The 22,498-nt window shown below is 43.1% G+C and overlaps 1 pseudogene; it reads left to right on the top strand.

Moving 5' to 3' along the window:
- The first annotated feature begins 10,326 nt into the window (after window positions 1-10,326).
- LOC101829528 lies at window positions 10,327-18,355 on the top strand (annotated as a pseudogene).
- Window positions 18,356-22,498: the final 4,143 nt, after the last annotated feature.

The raw sequence follows: 22,498 nt of genomic DNA, 5'->3' as shown, positions 1-22,498 counted from the left end.
ATCTGGGATCTGGGAATTATTTTTTTTCTGAGACAATGTCTTCATCAGATTGGCCTGTTAGCAACTCCGTGGGGCTCTCTCTAGATAGTGAGTGAGGAGGGGGGACCCAACCCACCTTGTATGGTACCATCCTTGAGTAGTTGGTCCAGGGTGGGATAGTAGAGCAGGATGAGCAAGGCTGGAGGGAAAGCCAGTGAGCAGGACTCCTCTATGGCCTCTACTTCAGGTCCTGCCTCCCGGTTCCTGCCTTGGCTTCCCTCAGGGACAGAGTGTGAGCAGGACATGTAAGCCAAATAAACGCTTCCCTCTTTCAAGTTGCTTTTGGTTGTGGTGTCCTCATGGAAGCGATGGAAAACAAACTAAGATTGTTGCCTCTCCGCCCTCCTCCCAGCATCACTGGACATCAGGTTCAACAAAGAGTTCTCTAACAGGTAACTAATTTGACCGCAGGCCTGCACGTCTTTATTTGCTCCTCAAGTACGTCAGTTCGGGTGCTGTGAATGGTCCAGCATTCACGGTGCTTTTCAAAACCATAGCAGTTTTGAGCAGGAGCCATGCTCCCATGCCTTTCCCTAAACTGTTGCAGTTCTCTTCTGTACACCAACAGACAGCAGGGCTCTGTCCCTCCGCTGTGACAACCCTTCAAGGGTTTCAAACGAGCCGCCCATCCTCTGTGTGCCTATGCTATCCATCCCTACCACCTTCAAGAATTATGCGTAACACACGTTCTTACACACACCCATTCAGGGTAAGGGAGTTTGCACAGATGGGGTCAAGAGAGGGCCAGTACACAGACTCTGTCCTGAAGTACCTATGGTTTATCCTGTTTGTGCTTCCCCATGCTCTGGCCTTTCCCTAATTGATCGACGTCCCTTTCCAAACATGGGTTCCAGAATTTAACATTATATTCCCCAGGGGTCTGATGAGCACAGGATTTCAGGGGGAATATGACTCATGATCTCTTGCCACAGACCTCCTGATTCCAAGAACTTTCCGTCGTTCTCCATAGGGAGGGTTCAGGACTCATTGTGCTCTCTCTCTCTCTCTCTCTCTCTCTCTCTCTCTCTCTCTCTCTCTCTCTCTCTCTCTCTGTGTGTGTTTCTATAACACACACACATTATTAAAAGACATTTTGTGAAAAATTTGTAAGCTCTTTGTGTGTGGTAGGATTTCTGGTGATCAAAGTTGGGTGCATATATATCCTTACCATGAACTCCGTATCCTCAGTACACAAAAACCTTTCAGGGGAATTGAATTGCAGTGTTTTCATTAGATTGAAAACATAAGGATGGACAGATTAAAAAATAAAAACAAGCCAGGACATTTCACACTGTTGCTAATGGTTCTTTATGATGTTTCTGAAAGTAATTGGAAGGGAAACATGAACATCTGGCATGCGACTAAAGCTGTTTCTAATTATGGGGGTGTTTGTCTTCAAAGCAGAACAGACACTGGGGTGTCCTTGCATGTGCTTTTCTTCAATGATTCTTGCCCAGGACCTGGCAACCTCCAACAGCCTGTTCAAAGCACATCGAGTGGACTCCCCCCATTTTCACCTCTGACCTGAACAGTTTGGTTCTTAATGTCTTTAGACTTTGGTGTTGCTTTGAAGCTGCAAACGGGGGAGGGCTGGTTGTGCTGTTTCTTGGGTACTTTCTGTCCGTTTGGGTACTTGACCTGCCAGCAGGTCAGCAGAAGACAAGGTGCTTGTCCTCAAGGGTGCGTGGATGAATATGGGAGAAGTCCGCAGACTTGGTGGTCGGGTAACAAAGGATGGTTTCAGAAAAAGCACAGTGTACTTTGTGGCTGGCACAGTTTAGAGATGGCTTTGTGAGGAGTGATATAGATGGGCAAATTCAGTAGTTAATGTGCTGTCTATCTGTCTATCATCTATCTATCTTTCATCTGTCCATCCATCCATCCATCCATCCATCCAGTGTGTGTGTGTGTGTGTGTGTGTGTGTGTGTGTGTGTGTACCCTGCAACTGTCAAAGGACAACTTGAAATAGTTGGTTCTCTCCTTCTACCATATAGTTTCCAGTGATCAAACTCAGGTTTAGTGACAATTACCTTTATGCTCCCAGCCATTTTGCTAACCCTAATTAATATTTTAAAGTAATTTTTCTTGATTCAGTATGTTTTTATTTAACTGAATATGTGCCAGGAACTTGAACCTCCAGGGGGAAAACAAAAAAGAAAACTTGTTCTCATAAAGGTTGCTTTATGAAGAGCCTGTAGTTTCCTGTCCTCCGCATCACCCCAAAGTGCACCATAGCCTCACTCATGGCTGGAGGCAGATGCGGTGAAGTGAGGTCTTGAGCTCAGGATTTCATTGATGTGTGGAAGAGATGGTGAGAAGGCGCCATAACCCCAACTCTCTCAGAAATTCCTCCTGGGCTTTTGAGGCATCTCTAGCTATGCCTGTAGGGGGATCATTAAATTTATAAAATTTTAAACAGACTTTGTCCTGATTATAATGTTGTCACCAATTCATTCTTCATTAGGTTGTATTTTTTAAAGAAAATACTGATAATCAAGTAAGAAATTAGCATCATCTTCTTCCTTGCATGCTTTCTAGCTTTTTATATTATACACTATTGTCAGAATTTACCTAGACTGTTAATTTATCTCTGCTTATAGCAATGATTTTCAACCTGCGTGTCACAACCCCCTTGGAGGATCACATATCAGAAATCATGCATATCAGGTATTTACATTACAATTCATAACAGTAGCAAAATTACAGTCATGAAGTAGCAAGGAAATCATTGTTTTGTTGGTGCTCACCACAACATGAGGAGCCGCATTACAGGGATGCAGCATTAGGAAGGTTGAGAAACACTGGAATATAACTTTAGTTCCAGCTATCAGCTTTGTTGTGTTCTTTCTCGGTGATATGAAATATTTTAAGTCTCTTACATGTTTTTGAAAGTCTTGTATCCTGTTCTTGCCCATTTTTTAAGTCTCAAAGGAATACTTAAGTGAAAAGGATAGTACTTATAACTGTCTAGAAATGACTTGGCTTCTATTTACTGAACTAACAGACCCAAACTGGGCCTGCCAATTTAGCAATAGAATCAGCAAAGTTTTCAAGTTGGCAGATTTGGTGCCCAGAAATTCTGGCTTCAGCTTGTAGATGAGAAGACTGAGGTTCAGAGAGACGTGATTTAGGACAAAGCCCTGAGCTCCCCAGACAGCAGCTGCAGGAGACAGACATGGCAACCCCAGTTTGTCTTCTGATGTTTCCACGGGAATATGGAAGCCAGAACATGTCACAACTGGTCATTTCAATCTTGTTTTCCAGTAAACTAAAAAAAAAAATCTGTCCTCTAGGACTGGAGAGATGGCTCAGAGGTTAAAAGCACTGACTGCTCTTCCAGAGGATGTGGGTTGCATTCCCAGCACCCACATGGCAGCTTACAACTGTGTCTGTAACTCCAGTTTCAGGGGATCCGATATCTTCACACTAGCACACATAAAATAAAGTTAAACGGATTATCTAAAATTCTGCCCCGTGTAGCAACAACGCAGACAGCAGTGCTCCTGCCGGTGACACTGCGAGTCCAGACTCTCCTGGAGCTCCGCCTCTTTCTGGAAGCCCCTTGGAAGACGACTCACAAATCACCCAGACTTTCCATGGCGTCTTTGCTCTTGATGGACAGCTCTTGCGTCCCTCCCCCCATCTTATTTCTCCTTGCTCCCGTCACACCATGCTGCTACTGAACTCTCCCAACTCCACCCCCATTTGGTCCAGAGGCCCTGTCCTTCTTCTTTCTGACTGTTAGGGCTCTGCTGGTGATTCCTGTCCTTCCTCTGGGGTTGAATTAACCAGGGTGTTCTAGAAGAGCAGAACCAACAGAAAGAATGCACATTACAAAATGGGGTTTTATTAGACTTGCTTATACAGCATAATATGTTGTGGAATAATCCTTCTGTACACTGTGAATATGCATTACTGTCACTGGTTAATAAAGTTGACTGATCAATAGCTGAAGAGGATAAGATTAGGCGGGAGAACCAAACTGAGAACTCTGGGAGGAAGAGGGGTAGAATTGAGAGTCACCAACCAGACACGGAAGAGCAGGACACGTACAGAGTGAGGCAACAAGCCATGATCCATGTGGCAGCGCATAGATGAAGAGAAATGGGATAATTTAAGTAGTAAGAGATAGTTAGTAATAGGCCTGAGCTATTGGCCAGCATTTATAACTAATATTGATTCTTTGTGTGGTGATTTAGGAGTGGGTTGGTGGTACAGGAAAGCTCTGCCTACAATAACCTAGGTAGCCCAATGATGGCTGACTGCACACTAGAGAGGCCAAGAACCTAGTGCCTGCCCAGTCCAGAAGACTGTGTTAATCATACATCCTGGACCTCTGTTTCTTTAGCAACAAACTGAGATCAGAATTGCTTGGTACCGTGTTTCCTTCCAAACTGTCAGGTCCGGGATGGGTTCTTTTGATTCAGTGACTGTAACTGAGTCATTTCTTGGCTATTATCTCCCACCCCAGAGAGGGCCACAAAAATGGAGCCCTGTCTTTCAAGACATCATAAAAACCTAGAAACACTACCCTAACCTGTTTTTCTATGAAAAAAACAAAAACAAAAACAATCTGGCTCTGAAGATTCTCCAAACTTGTGTGGTAGTAGCTCAAGACTCATTCCCAAGAGGACGGTAGACCACACACAGAGGGGCTGGCAAGATTCTTGACCGATAACCCTTGCTGAGCTCCCTCCCTCAGACTCTAACAAGTAGCAATAGACTACTCCTTTTCAATACCCATCTCATCTGTGAACTGTTGGAGCAGATGAAGCGGGAGAAACTACGGATCCAAAACCGCAGGATTTCCATGGCACAGGACAACAACAGGACATCCAAGAGGAGCCCCAGTGAGAGCCCAGTATGGATAGGATGGTGTAGCAGAAGCCAGAGGCCTCCAGGCAGACCAATGACTTGTGGCAAGAACACTTGCTAGTCAAGATGAATGGACACAAGGGTAAAGAGTGTGACTCAGCAGGCCACACTACAAGATTGCGCTCTCTCTCTCTCTCTCTCTCTCTCTCTCTCTCTCTCTCTCTCTCTCTCTCTCTCTCTCTCTCTCTGCTTTGTTTCTTTTCTTTGTTTGGCTTTTGTTTTTTCTCTTAAATTTGGTTTTGTTTGTGGGGGAGGATTACAGGGCAGAGGGCAGACATGCAGACATGGAGGGTCAGGGAGATAAGTGGGATTGGAATGCATGGCGTAAAATCCACAAAGAATCAATGAAGGTTAAACAAATATCATTTTACATATGGGATAAGAATCTATAATTGTCAAAGGGGACGACAACTGTGTGTTAACAGCTGTGCATCAGCAACGTTAGCTGCTCGCTATAGCTCTGTGAGTTCTAATGTTCTGAGACCCACGAGTTTATAATGCAGCCTTAAGCAGATTCCTTAAAAGCAAAAAAACTGTCAGATGCCCCCCCCCAGACCACTCTATTATATTCTTAAGTGAGTGCAAGACTAATTGCATTCCCAGTTAGCTAGGATGCTTTTAGTTTATGAGAATAGCAACGGGTTAAGGATCAAACCATTTAGGACGAGGAGACAGAGTCTCTGAGTTTGAGGCCAGCCTAGTCTACACAGTGAGACAAGAAGGGGAGGGGGAAGAAGAAGAGGAAGAGGGGCCAAAAACCAAAAGCCACTTTTATTACTAAGAAACTAGCATTCTACTTCATAGTAGGATTATTTATTCTGCCCTCAAGTCCTGTAAATATAGGAAGGCATCTTATTTTACAGCCATAAGCTTTTGGAAACTATACTAAGTGGTAGAAGGATGGGAAACAACACTGTATAGAATCCTGGCCCCCATTTCTGGTTGCTCTTTCTATTTTGAAGTGACAGTGTGGATAACCAGGCCTTGACCCCCTCGTCTCTGGGTAGCCTGTACTTTCACAGTTCGATCCCAGCAGGCTCCTTTGTGTTTATAAAGGGCTCAACCATCGAGTTTATCTGTGGCCCAGTGGTGACTGATAGCTAAAGCTGTCAAACGGCAAAAAGTGAACTATACTTAAATTCAACTAGTCAGCAGACAACATTGTAAATCAATACAAACTCTTCCCATATTGCTTATAATAAAATGGTCACTAGCATTAATCTGGTATTAAAAACACAACTTAGGGTATCTAGGAGGCATTTCTAATTTAAGATTTTTAATTGTGGTAAAATACACATTCCATAAAATTTTCCAAAACTATTTTACAAGTGCACTGTGTTTTGTGAACCAACTTAAAGTTCAGGTGTGACAAAAATCTATTCACTTTGTTGGTAATTGAAAAGAGAAACTCAGAGACCAAAGCTTTTGTTCAAACCACTAAAAGACAAAATTTCCATTCATAAGACCTTGCAGGAGGTCTACCCATGAGACTCATTCATTCAAACCGATGATGTCAAGAAGGCCCACATTGGACCCCAGGAGACACACAGATAAACCTTGGCCGATATGCAGAGTGTTCTAGCATGTCTATGGGTCCTGGCCACAGTCAAATGCCCATGGCACTCTTAGAGACAGCAGAATTTTTACCAGGTGGGGTTTCGTGGAAGAAGCCAGGCCACTGGAGGTATGTGCCCTTAATGGCAACATCAGGATGCTTCTCTCCTCCCTTCCCCCGCCCCTCATTTCCACTGCGATGAGTAATTCTCCTAACATATGCTTCTTGCCATGATGCTGTGCTCCGCAGACCCCGAAAAGCCAATCAACCATGGACTGAAGCAATAAACCAAAATAATCTCTTTGTTTTTCTTACTTCAGGCATTTTGTCACATAAAGGCAATGCTGATTCCAGACGTCCCATACTCTATAGAAACTAATATATTCTGAAGGGATTCCATGAGTATTTCATGGTCCTCACAGGGTCATGCCAGCTATGAAGGTCCTTGTACCCCAGGAAGCCCAAAGATGGTGCTTCCTACCTGATAGCTATGCTTGCTCTTATCCTGAATAAGATCTTCTGCTGGCCAGTTACTATTTCTATGTTCCTCTTCCGGGTGTCTAGAGAAACTAAGTCAGAAAGTCACCCCCAATCAAACTGAGTCATGAGGTGTGGTAGTTGGAATAAGATTGGCCCCCACAGGCCCATGTGTTTGAATGCTTGGTCATTAGGCCGTGGCACTGCTTGAGAGGGACTGGGGAGGTGTGGCCTGGTCAGAAGAATTGTGGCACTGTGGGTGGGCTTGGGGATTTCAAAAGTCCAATCTAAGCGCAGTGTCTCTCTCTTCCTGCTGCCCGAGAATCCAGATGTGGAACCCTCAGCTCCTTCTTCAGCACCAGATCTGCCCATGTGCTACCATGCTTCTTGCCATTGTGATAGTGGACTCTGAAACTGTAAGCCAGCCCCAAATTAAATGCTTTCTTTTATAAGAGTTCACTTGGCTATGGTGTCTCTTCACAACAATAGACCACTAACTAAGACAGGAAGTCACCCCCAAATCAAAGGTGCATGCAGACCTGGGAAGGTCTTGCCTAATTTTCATGCACAGCCCTTTAGGAGACTACAGTATAATTTCTGACAATACAGCTGGTGAAATAAGATGTGGCTTGCTCAGGTGTGCAAACCAATGTGAAGAACTAAATCCCACAATGACTGTCATTTCTTGCTTGACTTTCCTTCGCAACGTAGTTTGACTTTCCACAGTCCTGGCTACTGCTCAAGAAAGGCTTCCATTTGAAACTCCACACAAAGATAAACTACACTAGGTATGGATTTAAATACACCCATGAAATGCTTTCTCTGTAGAATAATTTCTATAGGAATATTAAACACAGGCTAAAAGATCAGTGACTCCAGGATAAAGTTGACTGCTAGAGGGACTTTAAGTCAAGAAAATGTGTAAAATGATGTTTGTGGGAGCCCTGTGCCCTACCCTTTCTATAAATTCTGCTGAGAGTTAAGAAAGATCTTTCCATCCTACAGTGACACATTATAACTTACAATGTAAATACCATAAGAGCCTTATTTACAGACCAAGGAATAAAGTCTGAGAATGAAGGGCTTCATGAGGTGTAGATGCTGACAGAAACCGTGAGTTGTTAGCAACCTCTCTATCTTATGGATGAAGAAACTGAATTCAACCAGGGCCACAAAGTTCCAGTCACACTGATTGTAACAAAAATATATTAGGGCATTAGATGCCTGACAAATACTCTAGTTAAACTTTGCATTCTTTCCAAAGAGAATGAAGGGGAAGTATGTGAAAGAGAAGAATCCGGGGCCCATCTGTGAAGAGGGCTGTCGGGTCAGAACGGGAAAGTACCATGAGGCACTTCTTCCAGCCAGTGACTGAAGACTAGCACCCTTTTATGAGCAAAGAGAAGACACTATGTGTGCCAGGAAGGGAGTTTGAAAAAGGAAAAGGAATCCAGGTCAGTAACCTATTAGGTCTGTGTAAAGAGAAGCCTTTTCTTTGAGAGAAGCCTTCCCACCAGCCTGGTTCTAGAACCGCATGAGTCCCAAATAACACACAAGATGCTGTATTAATTATGAAGCTGTTGGCCTTGCTTGTTTCTTACTGGCTAGCTCTGACTTAAGTAATCACCCCATAATTGTTAATCTAAGTATGTCTCTTACTGGAGAAGTTTCCGAGCTTCCTACCCCATGGCGGTTACATCTTGACTCTCTCATGTTTCTCCTTCCCAGAGTCCTCCTAGACTCCTAGTCCCACCTATCTAGATTCCTATTGGCTCAACAGTGCTTTATTGACAAATGCACAGGACTTCCCCCATCAGGTCTGATTTTTCTAAAGAGGAATCTCTTTTTGTCTTCAAAAGAGAAAGTAATTTACTGTATTAGTCATTCCTTGGTGCTCTGTGTGTGTGTGTGTGTGTGTGTGTGTGAGAGAGAGAGAGAGAGAGAGAGAGAGAGAGAGAGAGAGAGAGAGAGAGAGAGAGAGAGAGAGAGAGAGAGAGAGAGAGAGAGAGAGAGAGAGAAGTAACTGGTCCTTGAAGGAGGGAAGAAGCAGTTAGAGGGATGAAAGAGGAAAGAAAGTTAGGACTGACCCGAAGAAGGTTCCCAGTAAGCAGAGAGTGGAAAAAAGCTCCCTGCCAAACTGAACCATCCACTGGGGTCTGGAGAAGTCAGGCAAAAGCAGGAGGAACTCATAGCAAGAACTTCAACTGTTAGTGGGGGAAAGGTAGGTGTGAGACAGCAGAAGAGGTATATGTCGTCAGAAGAACTTGAATGATGAGCCACCAGCCCTGCTGAGCAAAGCCCACCCTCTGCTTGGAACCTAGGGAAGCTACTCAGTGTGGCTGAGCAAATGTGATCCATGGGAGTTGCTGTTCATAACCTCACTATTGAGAAACCAGTTTCTCCCAACTTTTCCATGGCAGTCTTCATTTTTGGCCCATGGCCAACCACTGAGCGCCAAGGTTTGACTGAAAAAAATATGCTTGCTCTAGGGAAATGAAGAGCTGACGAGAGCCATGATGATGAGGAGTCACAGGGTCTTGCGGGGTGATGACAGAGCTGGTATTTGTAAGAGACAAGGACATCCCACTGCATGTGCATTTATATGAACTTGCATATCTTAAGACCCCCTTTCAGTTCCAGGACAGCCTCCAAAAACCTCAGAGAAACCCTGCCTCGAAAATCAAAAAAAAAAAAAAAAAGACCCCCTTTCACTCAATTGTCTTGTTATTTTCTTAAAGCTTGGCCACATCTGGAAGCGTTCAGTCTTCCTCTCCAAGCTAATGCTTTGAAACATTGAGACAACCTGGTGTTCCTAATTGTAACCAGCTATATCTAGATTTTAAAATCTGTTACTGATATTGAAGCTGGATGCTGCTCATTAACCAAACACAGCTTATTAATTATTTACAGGTATGTGTCGATGATCAGAGTTGGGCCCCAAGAGACACTGCCTTGGTTGCTAAGGATATGCAGGCTTTTTACAAAGAAAGTACTAGAATGTGAGAGAGGACCTACCAGATGCAAAAGGAAAAGGGCACGGAAGAATACAAACCTTATGCTGAGTCCAGCACACGGTCCTGTTTAAACTGCCTTTTAAGAACACAAAGGGAGGAAACAATGTAGTTCATGTCACGAGAAATACAAACCTTTGGCAGCAATCCTCCAGCTGAAGTCTCAGGCAGGGAGTGCTATGGCTCCCTCTGTTGAGTCTGAGGGTGCCCACCCAGTAGGGTGTCCCATAGTATCCTTGGAGCTGGTCAGTTTTAGGGTTCCACTCTTGTAGTGTCCTCTTTACGTCCTAATAATGTAAGCATCACTTTTAAACATCCCTGTTAAAGGGCAGGTCAGCAAAGCAAGGATGACTTCTCAGAAAGTGACCATGGAGTTCAAGATCGAGGTCCATGTTGAGCCCGTCCAAGCCGAGCTTGGGAATGGCACTGCCAGAACCCTCACAAGAATGCTGGAGCTGAAGTACTTGGGTTTTCATCTTTCCAGAAGGGTGGTCTGAGCGTTTACAGGATTGGAGAGTTCCCATGAGGCAAAGAGGACCCTAGTAGGGATGGAAGGTGTACCTAGAACTTTGGAACATTGCATACACACGATCTCTACACACATGTAATCACCTCATGTATACGAGCATTGCATACATGTACATGCACACATGTAGGGAGTATTACCATGTCAGGATATGAACGGATATTTGTGGAGAAATAAACAAAATTGTGGAACCACTAGTCTAATCAAATATTTCTCATGTTTGACTTCTTAGATTACAGTAGAAACCTACGGCCATTTAGGGAAAATCATAAAAGTACAAAGAAGGAAATAATCCCATCACCGAGAGAAACACTTTGTTGGGGAAGTCCTGTGTATATGTCAGTAAAGCACTGTTGGCCAATAGGGAAGCAAGATAGGTGGGACTAGGAGTCGAGGAGGACTCTGGGTAGGAGAAACACAGGGAGTCAAGATGTAGCTGCCATAGGGATAAGAATCCTGGAAACTTCTCTCCGGTAAGAGAAATACTTAGATTAACAATTATGGGGTAAATACTTAAGTCAGAGCTAGCCAGTAAGAAACAAGCAAGGCCAACAGCTTCATAATTAATACAGCGTCTTGTGTGTTATTTGGGGACTACAACGCGGCAGAGCCCAGGAGACTGGCGGGTGCTAAACCAAAGTGGCAGACAAGGAAAAAGCCTTCTCTTTACAACACTTACCATTTTGTGCTTGGCAAATAGAGAGTTCTTTATTTTTCAAGATTGGAATCCTACTCAATATATTTGTTTTACTTGCATTATGGACATGCTCTTCCCCTATTTTAATTAAGGATGCAGAAAAAACCATCTCCCTACATACATAAACACATATCCAGCTGGACCATCAGATGGACACATGTTCCTATAGGTTAGCTTGAAGTTATTAGTAAAAATGATTCTAATTCTAGTTGTGTTGATGGAGTCCTAATCTAGATGCCTGACCCTGGGTGTTCTAATGTCAGATCCAGCTACTCATTACAAGCAGAAGCAACAGTGAAAAGGCAGGGAACGGATTTTCATCAGCAGAGCTGTGTGGAGAGGATGAGTAAGAGTAAGAAGCAAAGCTGCCCCGGTAGCCTGGATTCTCTGGAGTCTGCCCGCATCACAGTCTTGGCCTCCCTACACCCTCCGGTTGAGGTGAGTCTGGGTTCTGCGAAGGCCCAACTTCCCCAATCCCTCCTTGGAACTTCCTGGGTCTGCTCAGCATGAAGTGAACCCACCCTGGGCAGCCAGGACTATCCAGAGCCTGCTCAAGTCACAGTCTTGGCCCCCTACACCCTCTGCATGAGGGGAACACCAGGAGAGAATGGACCATACAGAGTTGCCGATGTAGAAGTCTTGGCCAACCTACACTCACTGGGAGACAAGAGGAGAAGGAGAGACCCCACCTGCACCCACTGGAAGAAGGGATGGGAAGACTACAGTATAAGAACACATTCAACAAAAGAAAAACCAGTATGACACCCCCAGAATCTAGGGACTCTACACCATCAAGACCTGAACATCCCTACACTGATGAAGCAGAAGAGAAGGACCTTAAAAACAAATTTATGAAGATGTTAGAGACCCTCAAAGAGAAAATGAGAAAACCCTTTAAAGAAATGGAAGAAAAAACAAACAAAAATACAGGAAATGGAAGAAAAAAACAAACCGAATAATTAAATAAATAAACAAACCTCTTAAAGAATCTAAAGAAAGCCAAGGAAAAACAATCAAACAAATAAAGGAAACAATTCAAACACTTCAAGGCTTGAAAACTGAAATAAAAACAATAAAGAAAACACAGAATGAGAGAATGCTGGAAATAGAAAAGCTGGGCAGACAGGTACTACAGATGTAAGTATAACCAACAGAATACAAGAGATGGAAGAAAGAATCTCAGGCGTTGAAGATTTATTAGAAGAAACAGTCATCCACCAAAGAAAATCTTAAATCCAACAAACCCCTACCACAAAATATCCAGGAAATATGGGACACCATGAAAAGGCATAACCTAAGAATAACAGGTATACAGGAAGATGAAGAAATACAGTTCAAGGATACAGAAAGCATATTCAATAAAATCATGGAAGAAAAATTTCCCAACCTAAAGAAGGACATGCCTATGAAACTACAAGAAGCTTACAGAACGCCAAATAGACTAGACCACAAAAAGAAATCCCCTCGCCACATAATAATCAAAACACCAAACTTACAGAATAAAAAACAGCAAAGGAAAAAGGATGAATAATATACAAAGGCAAAACTATCAGAATCACACCTGATTTCCCAATGGAAACTCTGAAAGCCAGTATGTCCTAGATAGACATTCTACTAAAACTAAGAGACCACAGATGCCAGTCCAGACTACTATACCCAGAAAAGCTTACAATTACTATAGATGTAGATAACAAGATAGTCTATGACAAAACCAGATTTAAACAATAAATATTCACTAATCCAACCCTACAGATAGTACTAGAAGGAAAACTCCAATCCAAGGAAACTAACTACACTCACAAAAACATAGGCAATAGATAATTCCACTTTACCAACAGCCAAAACAAAAAAGGGGGGGCAGAATCTACACATAATACCACCACCACCACCAAATCCAAAACAAACAAGAATTGACAATCAGTGGTTATTAATACCTCAATATTAATGGTCTTAACTCGCCTGTAAAAAGACACATGCTAACAGAATGGATATGAAGACAGAATCCATCCTTATGCTGCATACAAGAAACACACCTCAACTTCAAAGACAGATGTTACCTCGGAGTAAAGGACTGGGAAAAGATTTTCAAATCAAATGGACCCAAGAAACAAGCTGGTGTAGCAATCCTAATATCTAACAAATTAGACTTCAAACTAAAATCAATCAAAAGAGATGAAGAAGGTCATTTCATATTTATCACAGGAAAAGTCCATCAAGAAGAAGTCTTAATTTTGAACATCTATGCCCCAAATACTAAGGCACCCACATTCACAAAAGAAACTTAAATCACACATAAGATCCCACACACTTATAGTGGAGACTTCAACACCCCACTCTCACCACTAGACAGGACCAGCAGACAGAAACTTAACAAAGAAACAAAGGAACTAACAGAAGTTATAGCCCATTTGATTTAACAGACATTTATAGAACATTCCATCCAAACACAAAAGAATATGCCTTCTTCTCAGTGCAACATGGAACCTTCTCTAAAATCGACCACATACTCGGCAATGTAGCAAACTCAATGGATACAAAAAAATAGGAATAGTCCCCTGTATCTTATCAGACCACCATGCTTTAAAGTTAGAATTCAGCAACAACACAAATTGCAGAAACCCAACAAACTCATGGAAATTGAACAATGCGCAATTGCACCATTCCTGGATCAAGGAAGAAATAAAAAAAGAAATTACAGACTTCCTAGAATTTAATGAGAATGAAGACACAACATACCAAAACTTATGGGACACTTTGAAAGCAGTGCTAAGAGGAAAGTTCATAGTACTAAGTGCCCACATGAAGAAACTGGAGAACAGTCACACTAGAGAGTTAACAGCACAACTGAAAGCTCTAGAACACAAAGAAGTGAGCTCACCCCAGAGGAGTAGACACCAGGAAATAATCAAATTGAAGGCTGAAATCAATAAAGTAGAAACAAAGAAAGCAATGCAAAGAATTAATGTACCAAAGAGTTGGTTCTTTGAGAAAATCAACAAGATAGACAAATTAACCAATTTGCAGAGAGAAAACAAGCAAATTAACAAAATCAGAAATGAAAAGGGGGACATAACAACAGACACTGAGGAAATCCAAAGAATCTTTAGGACATACTTTGAAAACCTGTACTCCACAACTTGGAAAATTTAAAGGAAATGAACAATTTTCTGGATAGATGTCACTTACCAAAATTAAATCAAGAACAAATAAGCAATTTGAATAGACCTATAACCCCTAATGAAATAGAAGCAGTCATCAACCAAAAAAAGCACAGGGCTAGATGGTTTCAGTGTAGAATTCTTCCAGAAATTCAAAGAAGAGCTAATACCAGTACTCCTCAAACTGTTTTACACAGAATAGAAGCAGAAAGTTCATTGCCAAACTCTTTTTACAAGGCTACAATTATTTTGGTACCCAAGACACAACTAAGATAGAGAACTACAGACCAATCTCCCTCATGAACATTGAAGCAAAAATACTCAGTAAAATACTAGCAAATCGAATCCAAGAACACATCAGAAAAATTATCCACCATGATCAAGTAGACAGTAGACTTCATCCCAGGGACACAGGGATGGTTCAACATATAAAACTCTATCAATGTAATTCACCACATAAACAAACTGCAAATGAAAAACCACATGATCATCTCACTGGATGCTGAAAAAGCCTTTCACAAAATCCAACATGCCTACATGATAAAGGTCCTGGAGAGATCAGGGATAACAGGAACACACCCAAACATAATAAAAGCAATATACAGCAAACCAACAGCCAACAACCAACTAAATGAAGAGAAACTCAACACAATTCCTCTAAAATCAGGAACAAGACAAGGTTTTCCACTCCATATCTCTTCAACATTGTACTTGAAGTCCTAGCTAGAGCAATAAGACAACAAAAGGCAATCAGGCGATCAAGGGGATACAAATTGGAAAGGAAGAAGTCAAACTTTCACTATTTGCAGACGATATGATAGTTGACATAACTCCTACAGCTGATAAACACCTTCAGCAAAAGGCAGGATACAAGATTAACTAAAAAAATCAGTAGCCCTAGTATATACAGATGATAAATGGGCTGAGAAAAAAATCAGAGAAATATCATCCTTTTCACTAGCCACAAATAACAAAATATCTTGGGGTAATGCTAACCAAACAAGTGAAATAACTTTGCGTCTTTAAATAAAGAAATTAAAGAAGATACCAGAAAATGGGAAGATCTCCTATATTCTTGGATAGGTAGGGTCAATGTAGTAAACAAAAATGGCAATCTTGCCAAAAGCAATCTACAGATTCAATCCAATCCCCGTCAAAATACTGGAACAATTCTTCACAGATCTTAAAAGAATAATACTCAACTTTATATGGAAAAAGAAAAAACCCAAGATGGCCAAAACAACCCTGTACAATAAAAGAACTTGTTGAGGTATCACCATCCCTGACTTCAAGCTCTACTATAGAGCTATAGTCCTGAAAACAGTTTAGTGTTGGCACAAAAACAGACAGGTAGACCAAGGGAATCAAATTGAAGACCCTGATATGATTCCACACACCTATGAACACCTGATTTTTAACAAAGAAGCTATAACAATACAATGGAAAAAAGAAAGCATCTTCAACAAATGGTGCTGGCATAACTGGATGCTGGCATGTAGAAGACTGAAGATAGATCCATGTCTATCACCATGCACAAAACTTAAGTCCAAATGGATCAAAGACCTCAACATAAATCCAGCCACACTGAATCTCTTAGAAGAGAAAGTGAATGAATTGGTACAGGAGACTGCTTCCTCAACATAACACCAGTAGCACAGACACTGAGATGGACTATTAATAAATGGAACATCCTGAGACTGAGAAGCTTCTGTAAGGCAAAGGACACAGTAAACAAGACAACAGAATAGGAAAGCATATTCACCAATCCCACAATTGACAGAGGGCTGATTTCCAAAACTTACAAATAACTCAAGAAGCCAGTCATCAAAACACCAAACAACTCAATTAAAAAGTGACGTTCAGAACTAAATAGAGAATTCCCAATAGAGGAATCTAAAATGGCTGAAAGACACTTAAGAAAGCATTCAACATCCTTAGCCACCAGGGAAATGCAAATCAAAACAACTCTGAGATATCATCTTACACTGGCCAGAATGGCTAAAATAAAAAACACCAATGATAGTCTGTGCTGGAGAGTATGTGGAGAAAGGGTCCATTGCTGGTGGGAATGCAAACATTTTCAGCCACTTTGGAAATCAGTATGGCAGTTTCTCAGGAAAATGGGAATCAGTCTATCTCATGGTCCAGCAATTTCACTCTCAGGCATATACCCAAAGGATGCACATTCATACGAGGACATATGTTCAACAATGTTCTTGTTTGTAATAGTCAGAACCTAGAAGCAACCTAGATGCCCCTCAACTGAAGTACAAATGGAGAAAATGTGGTATATTTACTCAGCAGAAAAAACAATGGAATCTTGAAATTTGCAGGCAAAAGGATGGAACTAGAAGTAACCCAGTCACTTATTAGACATCGAACAAAGGACTACCAGTGTACAATTCACACCTCTTGAGAAGCTAGGAAACAGGAGGACCCTAAGAGAGACATACATGGTCCCCTGAAGAAGGGGAAAGGGACAAGAACTCCTGAGCAAATTGGCAGCATGGTGAAGGAAGAAGGTAGGAAAAAAAGAAGAGGAGAAGAGGAGGGGGGAGGAGAACAAGAGGAATCAGGAAGACTGAGACAGGGGAGGAATAGAGGCGAGTAAGAAAAGAGACACCTTAATAGAGGGAACCATTATAGGTCTAAAGAGAAATCAGGCACTAGGGAAATGTTCAGAGATCCACAAAGATGACTCCAGCTAAGAATCTAGGCAGTGGTGAAGAGGCTGCCTTTCACGCCCTTCTCCTATAAAGAGATTGATGACTACCTTAATTGCCATCCTAGAGCCTACATCCAGTAGCTGATGGAAGCAGCTAGACCCTCCCCCAAATAATGTGACAGATTTTGATGATCCTCCATGGAAGGCCTCACCATCCTTGGGGAGTGGGTAGGTAGTAGGTTGAGGGGGTTGATAGGGGGAATGGGAGGATGGGAGGGAAAGGGAAGGGGGGACTGATATGTAAAATGTTTCTAAATACAAAAGAAAAAAAAACGAGTTAAGAGGCAAGTCTGTCTCAAATGGAGGGCTAGGATCCAAAGGAGCAGAGCAGCTGAGGAAGGTGTTATTGGCAATCTGAGCTTTGGGACCACAGATAGCTTACGAGAAATGGAGAGCACTTATAGAGTGTGTGATAATGAGACCCCCAAACAAAACGTCCCAGGGGCTTTGTTTTTGTGACTCACGCATGTGTTGAAGAGGTGGTTGATGGGCGTGTGCTGCAACCAAAGCCAGCCATTTCTAGAGGGGGCTCTGTAAATCCTGGTGCCCGTTTAACAGTGAAGAAGATCTTTGTTGGTGGTATTAAAGAAGATACAGAAAAATATAATCTGAGAGACTACTTTGAAAAGTACGGTGGCATTGAAACCATGAAAGTTCTGGAAGACGGGGGGAGTGGAAAAAAGAGGGTTTGCTTTTTGTGGCTTTTGGTGATCACAGCATAGTTGATGACATTGTTGTTCAGAAATACCAGCTGTCAATAGGCACAATTGTCACATGGAAAAAAACCCTTTCTGAATAAGAGATGCGTCCTGCTGGACCACAGCGAGGTCATGGAGGAAACTGTGGAGGTGGTGGAGGTAGCTTTGGTCATGGTGGAAGCTTTGGTGGAAGAGGAGACCATGGTGGTGGAGGTGGTGATAGCATAGGTAGTTATGGAGTTGGTGATGGCGGATACAGTGGATTTGGAGGTGATGGCGGCAACTATGGTGTGGTCCTGGTTACAGTAGTAGAGGAGGCTGTGGTGGTGGTGGACCAGGATGTGGAAACCAGGATGGTGGATATCGTGGTGGAGGAGGAGGATATGATGGTTACAGTGAAGGAGAGATTTTGGTGGAGGTAACTATGGTGGTGGTGGGAACTATAATGACTTTGGAAAGCATAGTGGACAACAGCAACCAAATTAGGGACCCATGAAGGGGGCAGTTTTGGTGGAAGCAGCTCAGGCTGTCCCTGTGGTGGTGGCTGTGGATTTGGTGGTGGGAATGGTGGATATGGTAGCAGAAGGCTTTAAAAACAGCAGAAAGGGGCTACAGCTTGAGGAGTTGCCAGGAAAGCTGCGTGTTACCCTGAGACAGTCGTCCCAAATGCGTTAGAGGAACTGTAAAAATCTGCCCCAGAGGAAGGATGATCCACAGTCAGAAAAGTTACTGCAGCTTAAACAGGAAACCATCTAGTCAGGGCTGTCATAGCCACGGTGTGCAAAAAGTGCAGCCATTGATTCATGCAGGGCAGTGCGGATTGGATGTGTGCTCCCCTGTTGTAGCCTTTCCTTTTCTTTAAATTGCAACAGGTATATTGCCCTGTAAACTGTGGTAGTGGTACCAGAGATAAAAAATTAAGGGATTTTAACTTTGCCTGTCTTCCTAATTTTTGACAAGATCATTCCAACTGTAAAATAGTAATGGAAATCCAATGGCCATTTCAGGGTTGTTTCTTCTTCGCACCCGATGCTCACTCAGGGCACAGGGACTCAGGGCACAGGGACAAGGCAATCATCTTTTACTTAAATTCTTCTGGGTGTGTGTCAGTGTATATGTTTGTTGTGTGTGTGTGTGTGTGTGTGTGTGTGTGTAGGTCAGAGGTTCGGAGGTGTTTATGCTATCTGCATATATGATACAAGGTCTTTCCTGAGCTGGGAACACCCTGACTGCTTAGATTGACTAGCTAGCAAGTGCCAGGGCCCCACCTGTCTCTCACCCTCAGGACTAGGATGGCAGATGCCTGTCTCTCACCCTCAGGACTAGGATGGCAGGTGCCTGTCTCTCACCCTCAGGACTAGGATGGCAGGTGCCTGTCTCTCACCCTCAGGACTAGGATGGCAGGTGCCTGTCTCTCACCCTCAGGACTAGGATGGCAGGTGCCTGTCTCTCACCCTCAGGACTAGGATGGCAGGTGCCTGTCTCTCACCCTCAGGACTAGGATGGCAGGTGCCTGTCTCTCACCCTCAGGACTAGGATGGCAGGTGCCTGTCTCTCACCCTCAGGACTAGGATGGCAGATGCCTGCACCCAGCTTTGAGTGGGCTCTGGGCATCTCTTAGGCTTATGGGACAAGCACTTTACTGACTGAAGCGGCTCTTCAGCCCTAACTCAGCATCTTTTACTTTTCAGGTATTTATTTTTATTTTTCAGTCATGTGTACATCTGCGTGGGGAGTATGTGAGCTGTCTTTGGAGTTCAGAAGAGGGCACTGGATCCCCTGGAGCTAGAGTTACAGGCTGTTGTGAATGGAACCATGAGGGTGCTGGGAACCAGCATGTGGTCCTAATAACGGAGCCCTCTCTCTAGTCCCCGTCATTTTCTTGATTATTGATTGATAGTTATAAGGTCTCCCTACAGACCTTTCTGATAATACAGACTTGGTGTTTCCCATGGTTACATAAGTTATGACAGAGGCCTCTCAGACATCCTGGCTCTTTCACATACCATTGGGTCCTAGGGAATTTTAAATTTCCTTGTCAAAAACGAAACAAAACAAAAAGCAAAGCTTATTTCCAGAATAGTCCAACAGAGCTGTAATGATAAAGAAACTGACTAAAATTCCTACGAATTTTCAAGTTTTTATTTTTAAAAAACATAAGGCTAGAATAGCCCCTAAAGATCTCAGACAACAAGAATAATAAAGAACAAAGCCCAGTGTGTGTGTTTGGAGAGAAGACTTGGCGGGTATCTTATGCTGAAGGCCTGTGAATTCAAACACCCACTTCCTGGCTTCACTGGATAGTGGGACATAGATGATGCCAGCCACAGTGGAAAGATATAAAAACATCTCTGGAATAACAGAAATCCTAGCAGCCATGTGGGGCCAGTCAGTCTTTCTCTCTAGTGTCAACTTTCTGGGAGTGGCCAACACCCAAAGGCCTGCTTTCTCCTACTTGGCTCGACAGAGTGTTACTGAAGTTTGGGAGCAAAAGTTGCAGCCTAGGAAGCCTGGACGGACTAGGCTTGGCTTCGGATTCCAATGTGCTACGTGAAAGGATAAGGAATGTTGAGAGTCAGAGAAAAGAGATGTAATCAATGTGGCCATGTTGAGAATAATGGATAAAGGGGCCCAGTGACCCCAAGTTGCTTTAAAGTACTAACGAAATCGCTGAGGTTTTTATAGGAAAAAGGGAAACAGGAGGGGCTGGGGGTACGTTCAGTAGACAGGTGGGAACGGTGGTCTGGCTGACTGTTATCTCTCTCCTAGTTCTGTAAGGACTTTGGCTATCACTTGAAGGGAACAGTTTAACCCCCAAAAAGTGATTCCACCTGCTCCAGGACACAGCCTCACCGTCATGGGTGACATCATGTTTGGAGGTGTTCCATTCTGCCGTTTGACAGGATCCTTTGTCATGAAGATGGTAATTGGTCCCTTCTGTAATTCCTGGGATTCAAGGTAACTTCAGGGGAGGTGACTCAAGGAGAAATTTTTTTTTGTTCTGTTTCTTTTTTTTTTTCCATTTTAAATTTAGATAAGAAACAAGGTTGCTACACGAGTCAGTTCCAGGTCCCTCTCCCTTTCCCTCCCCTCTCAAGGAGAAATTTTTAAAAGTGAAGCTGGAGAGGAACAAAGTAGAAGTGGTCAGGCCAATGGCCACACCCTCTTTCAATTGGTCACATTAACCCCTGAAGTCCCAGGACTCCTATGTGGGATGCACAGACATGAGTCAGAAAAGCAATGATTCACATAAGGTTAAAATACGTGTATTTACTGATTTCACAGAGTTCAAGAAATGCTCTTAGTTTTCTGTTTGCTCTCTGACTCCCGCTGAGGTATTTGCGGCCTGCCTAAATCACACCTCAAGTTTTCCTGTCTGGCCTGTTCTCTCCCCTTTCACCCGCAATCACTTGCTGTCTCCATCAAATGCTAAGGTAGCTGTGCCGTTTCTTCATGCTTCAGCTCTCCAAAAAACTCAAAAGATACGGCCTCCACTGCAGCCCGCATCTCAGGAGAGAAGAATACTGCATGGGCATCTCGTTCTTCTGGCCTGGGTGGTCCAGCATACTTACTGCAATCTCAGATGGAGCGAGGCCCTTATCCCTGATGGTACCATCTAATCAGTGGGCATCACTGAAGAGCACAGGGCCAATTCAATATCACCACTCTCCTATATCACTTTTTCTTCATATTCTCTTTCCCCTGAGTCAAGCTGGGGAGACAAGGGATGTGACAGTTTAACCCCTGAAGTCAAGCACAGAGGAAATGAGACCAGGCCAGGATGGAAACAACGGCAGCAGAAGGTAAGGGTTAGCGACGCTCTGATGGTCCTTCCCAGCATTCATCATCCCATCTGCTCCTCTCAACAGCCCGAGGAGAAAGTCAGCAGACATCATGCCCACCCATTGTATGGATTAGAAAGCAACCGCCAGTCTGCAGTGGGTACCGTGTGGGCCCTCAGACTGGCTGCGGAAGCAAGCACACGGTTGCTGGGAATCGCTCAAAACTCAGCTGTCTTTTGTTCCTCCTTCCGAGATCATCCTGTTGTGTCACATACAAGTCCTGTAATTCATCATTGCCCGGAAAATAAGATCTTAGCGCCACCCCAAACCCACCACTCCTTTATACATAGATAGATAGATAGATAGATAGATAGATAGATAGATAGATAGATAGATGACAGATAGGTAGGTAGGTAGATAGTATTTCAGTTCTGATTGCTGGTGGAAGCTTAGCATCCCTGGCTCTGCACGAGTCTTGTGGCTGACCTTTCAGAGTCCCTGGAACACAGAGCTAATGGATTCAACAAATAAGGCATAAAATAAACAGAAGGAGAAAGAAGGAGCAAGCCCCACATAGGCAGACATACTCCCCTTCCTCTTGATTTCTTTAAAATGCCTATGGCGGAGCATCTCAGCCAATCCAAGAGAAGAGAGTGAGAGATTCCCACTTTGACCTTGGGGTAGACATCTTTTCTCCTCTTTCTCTGTGCTAAAGTACAGACATATCAGTCGTGATGGAAACGTGGGTTTTACTCTGCATTGCTTGACAGCTGCATTCTCTTTGGTGCAATCCCTATTAAACTTGTCTCTCCATATCAATAATAAGGAGCATCTTTCATAGCTACAAATGATCCCACTTGATTGAGATCTCTAATTTATTGCTCTTATGGCTGAATATTTATGTGCTAAAGTAGCTGCTTTTCTTACTTCCATGCAAAGGATCTGACAAAGTTG

This window comes from Mesocricetus auratus, unplaced genomic scaffold, assembly GCF_017639785.1.
Source record: "Mesocricetus auratus isolate SY011 unplaced genomic scaffold, BCM_Maur_2.0 Super-Scaffold_100024, whole genome shotgun sequence".
NCBI classification, from domain to species: domain Eukaryota; kingdom Metazoa; phylum Chordata; class Mammalia; order Rodentia; family Cricetidae; genus Mesocricetus; species Mesocricetus auratus.
The sequence above is the reverse complement of the archived record's forward strand: the minus strand, read 5'-3'. Positions and strand labels throughout refer to the sequence as shown.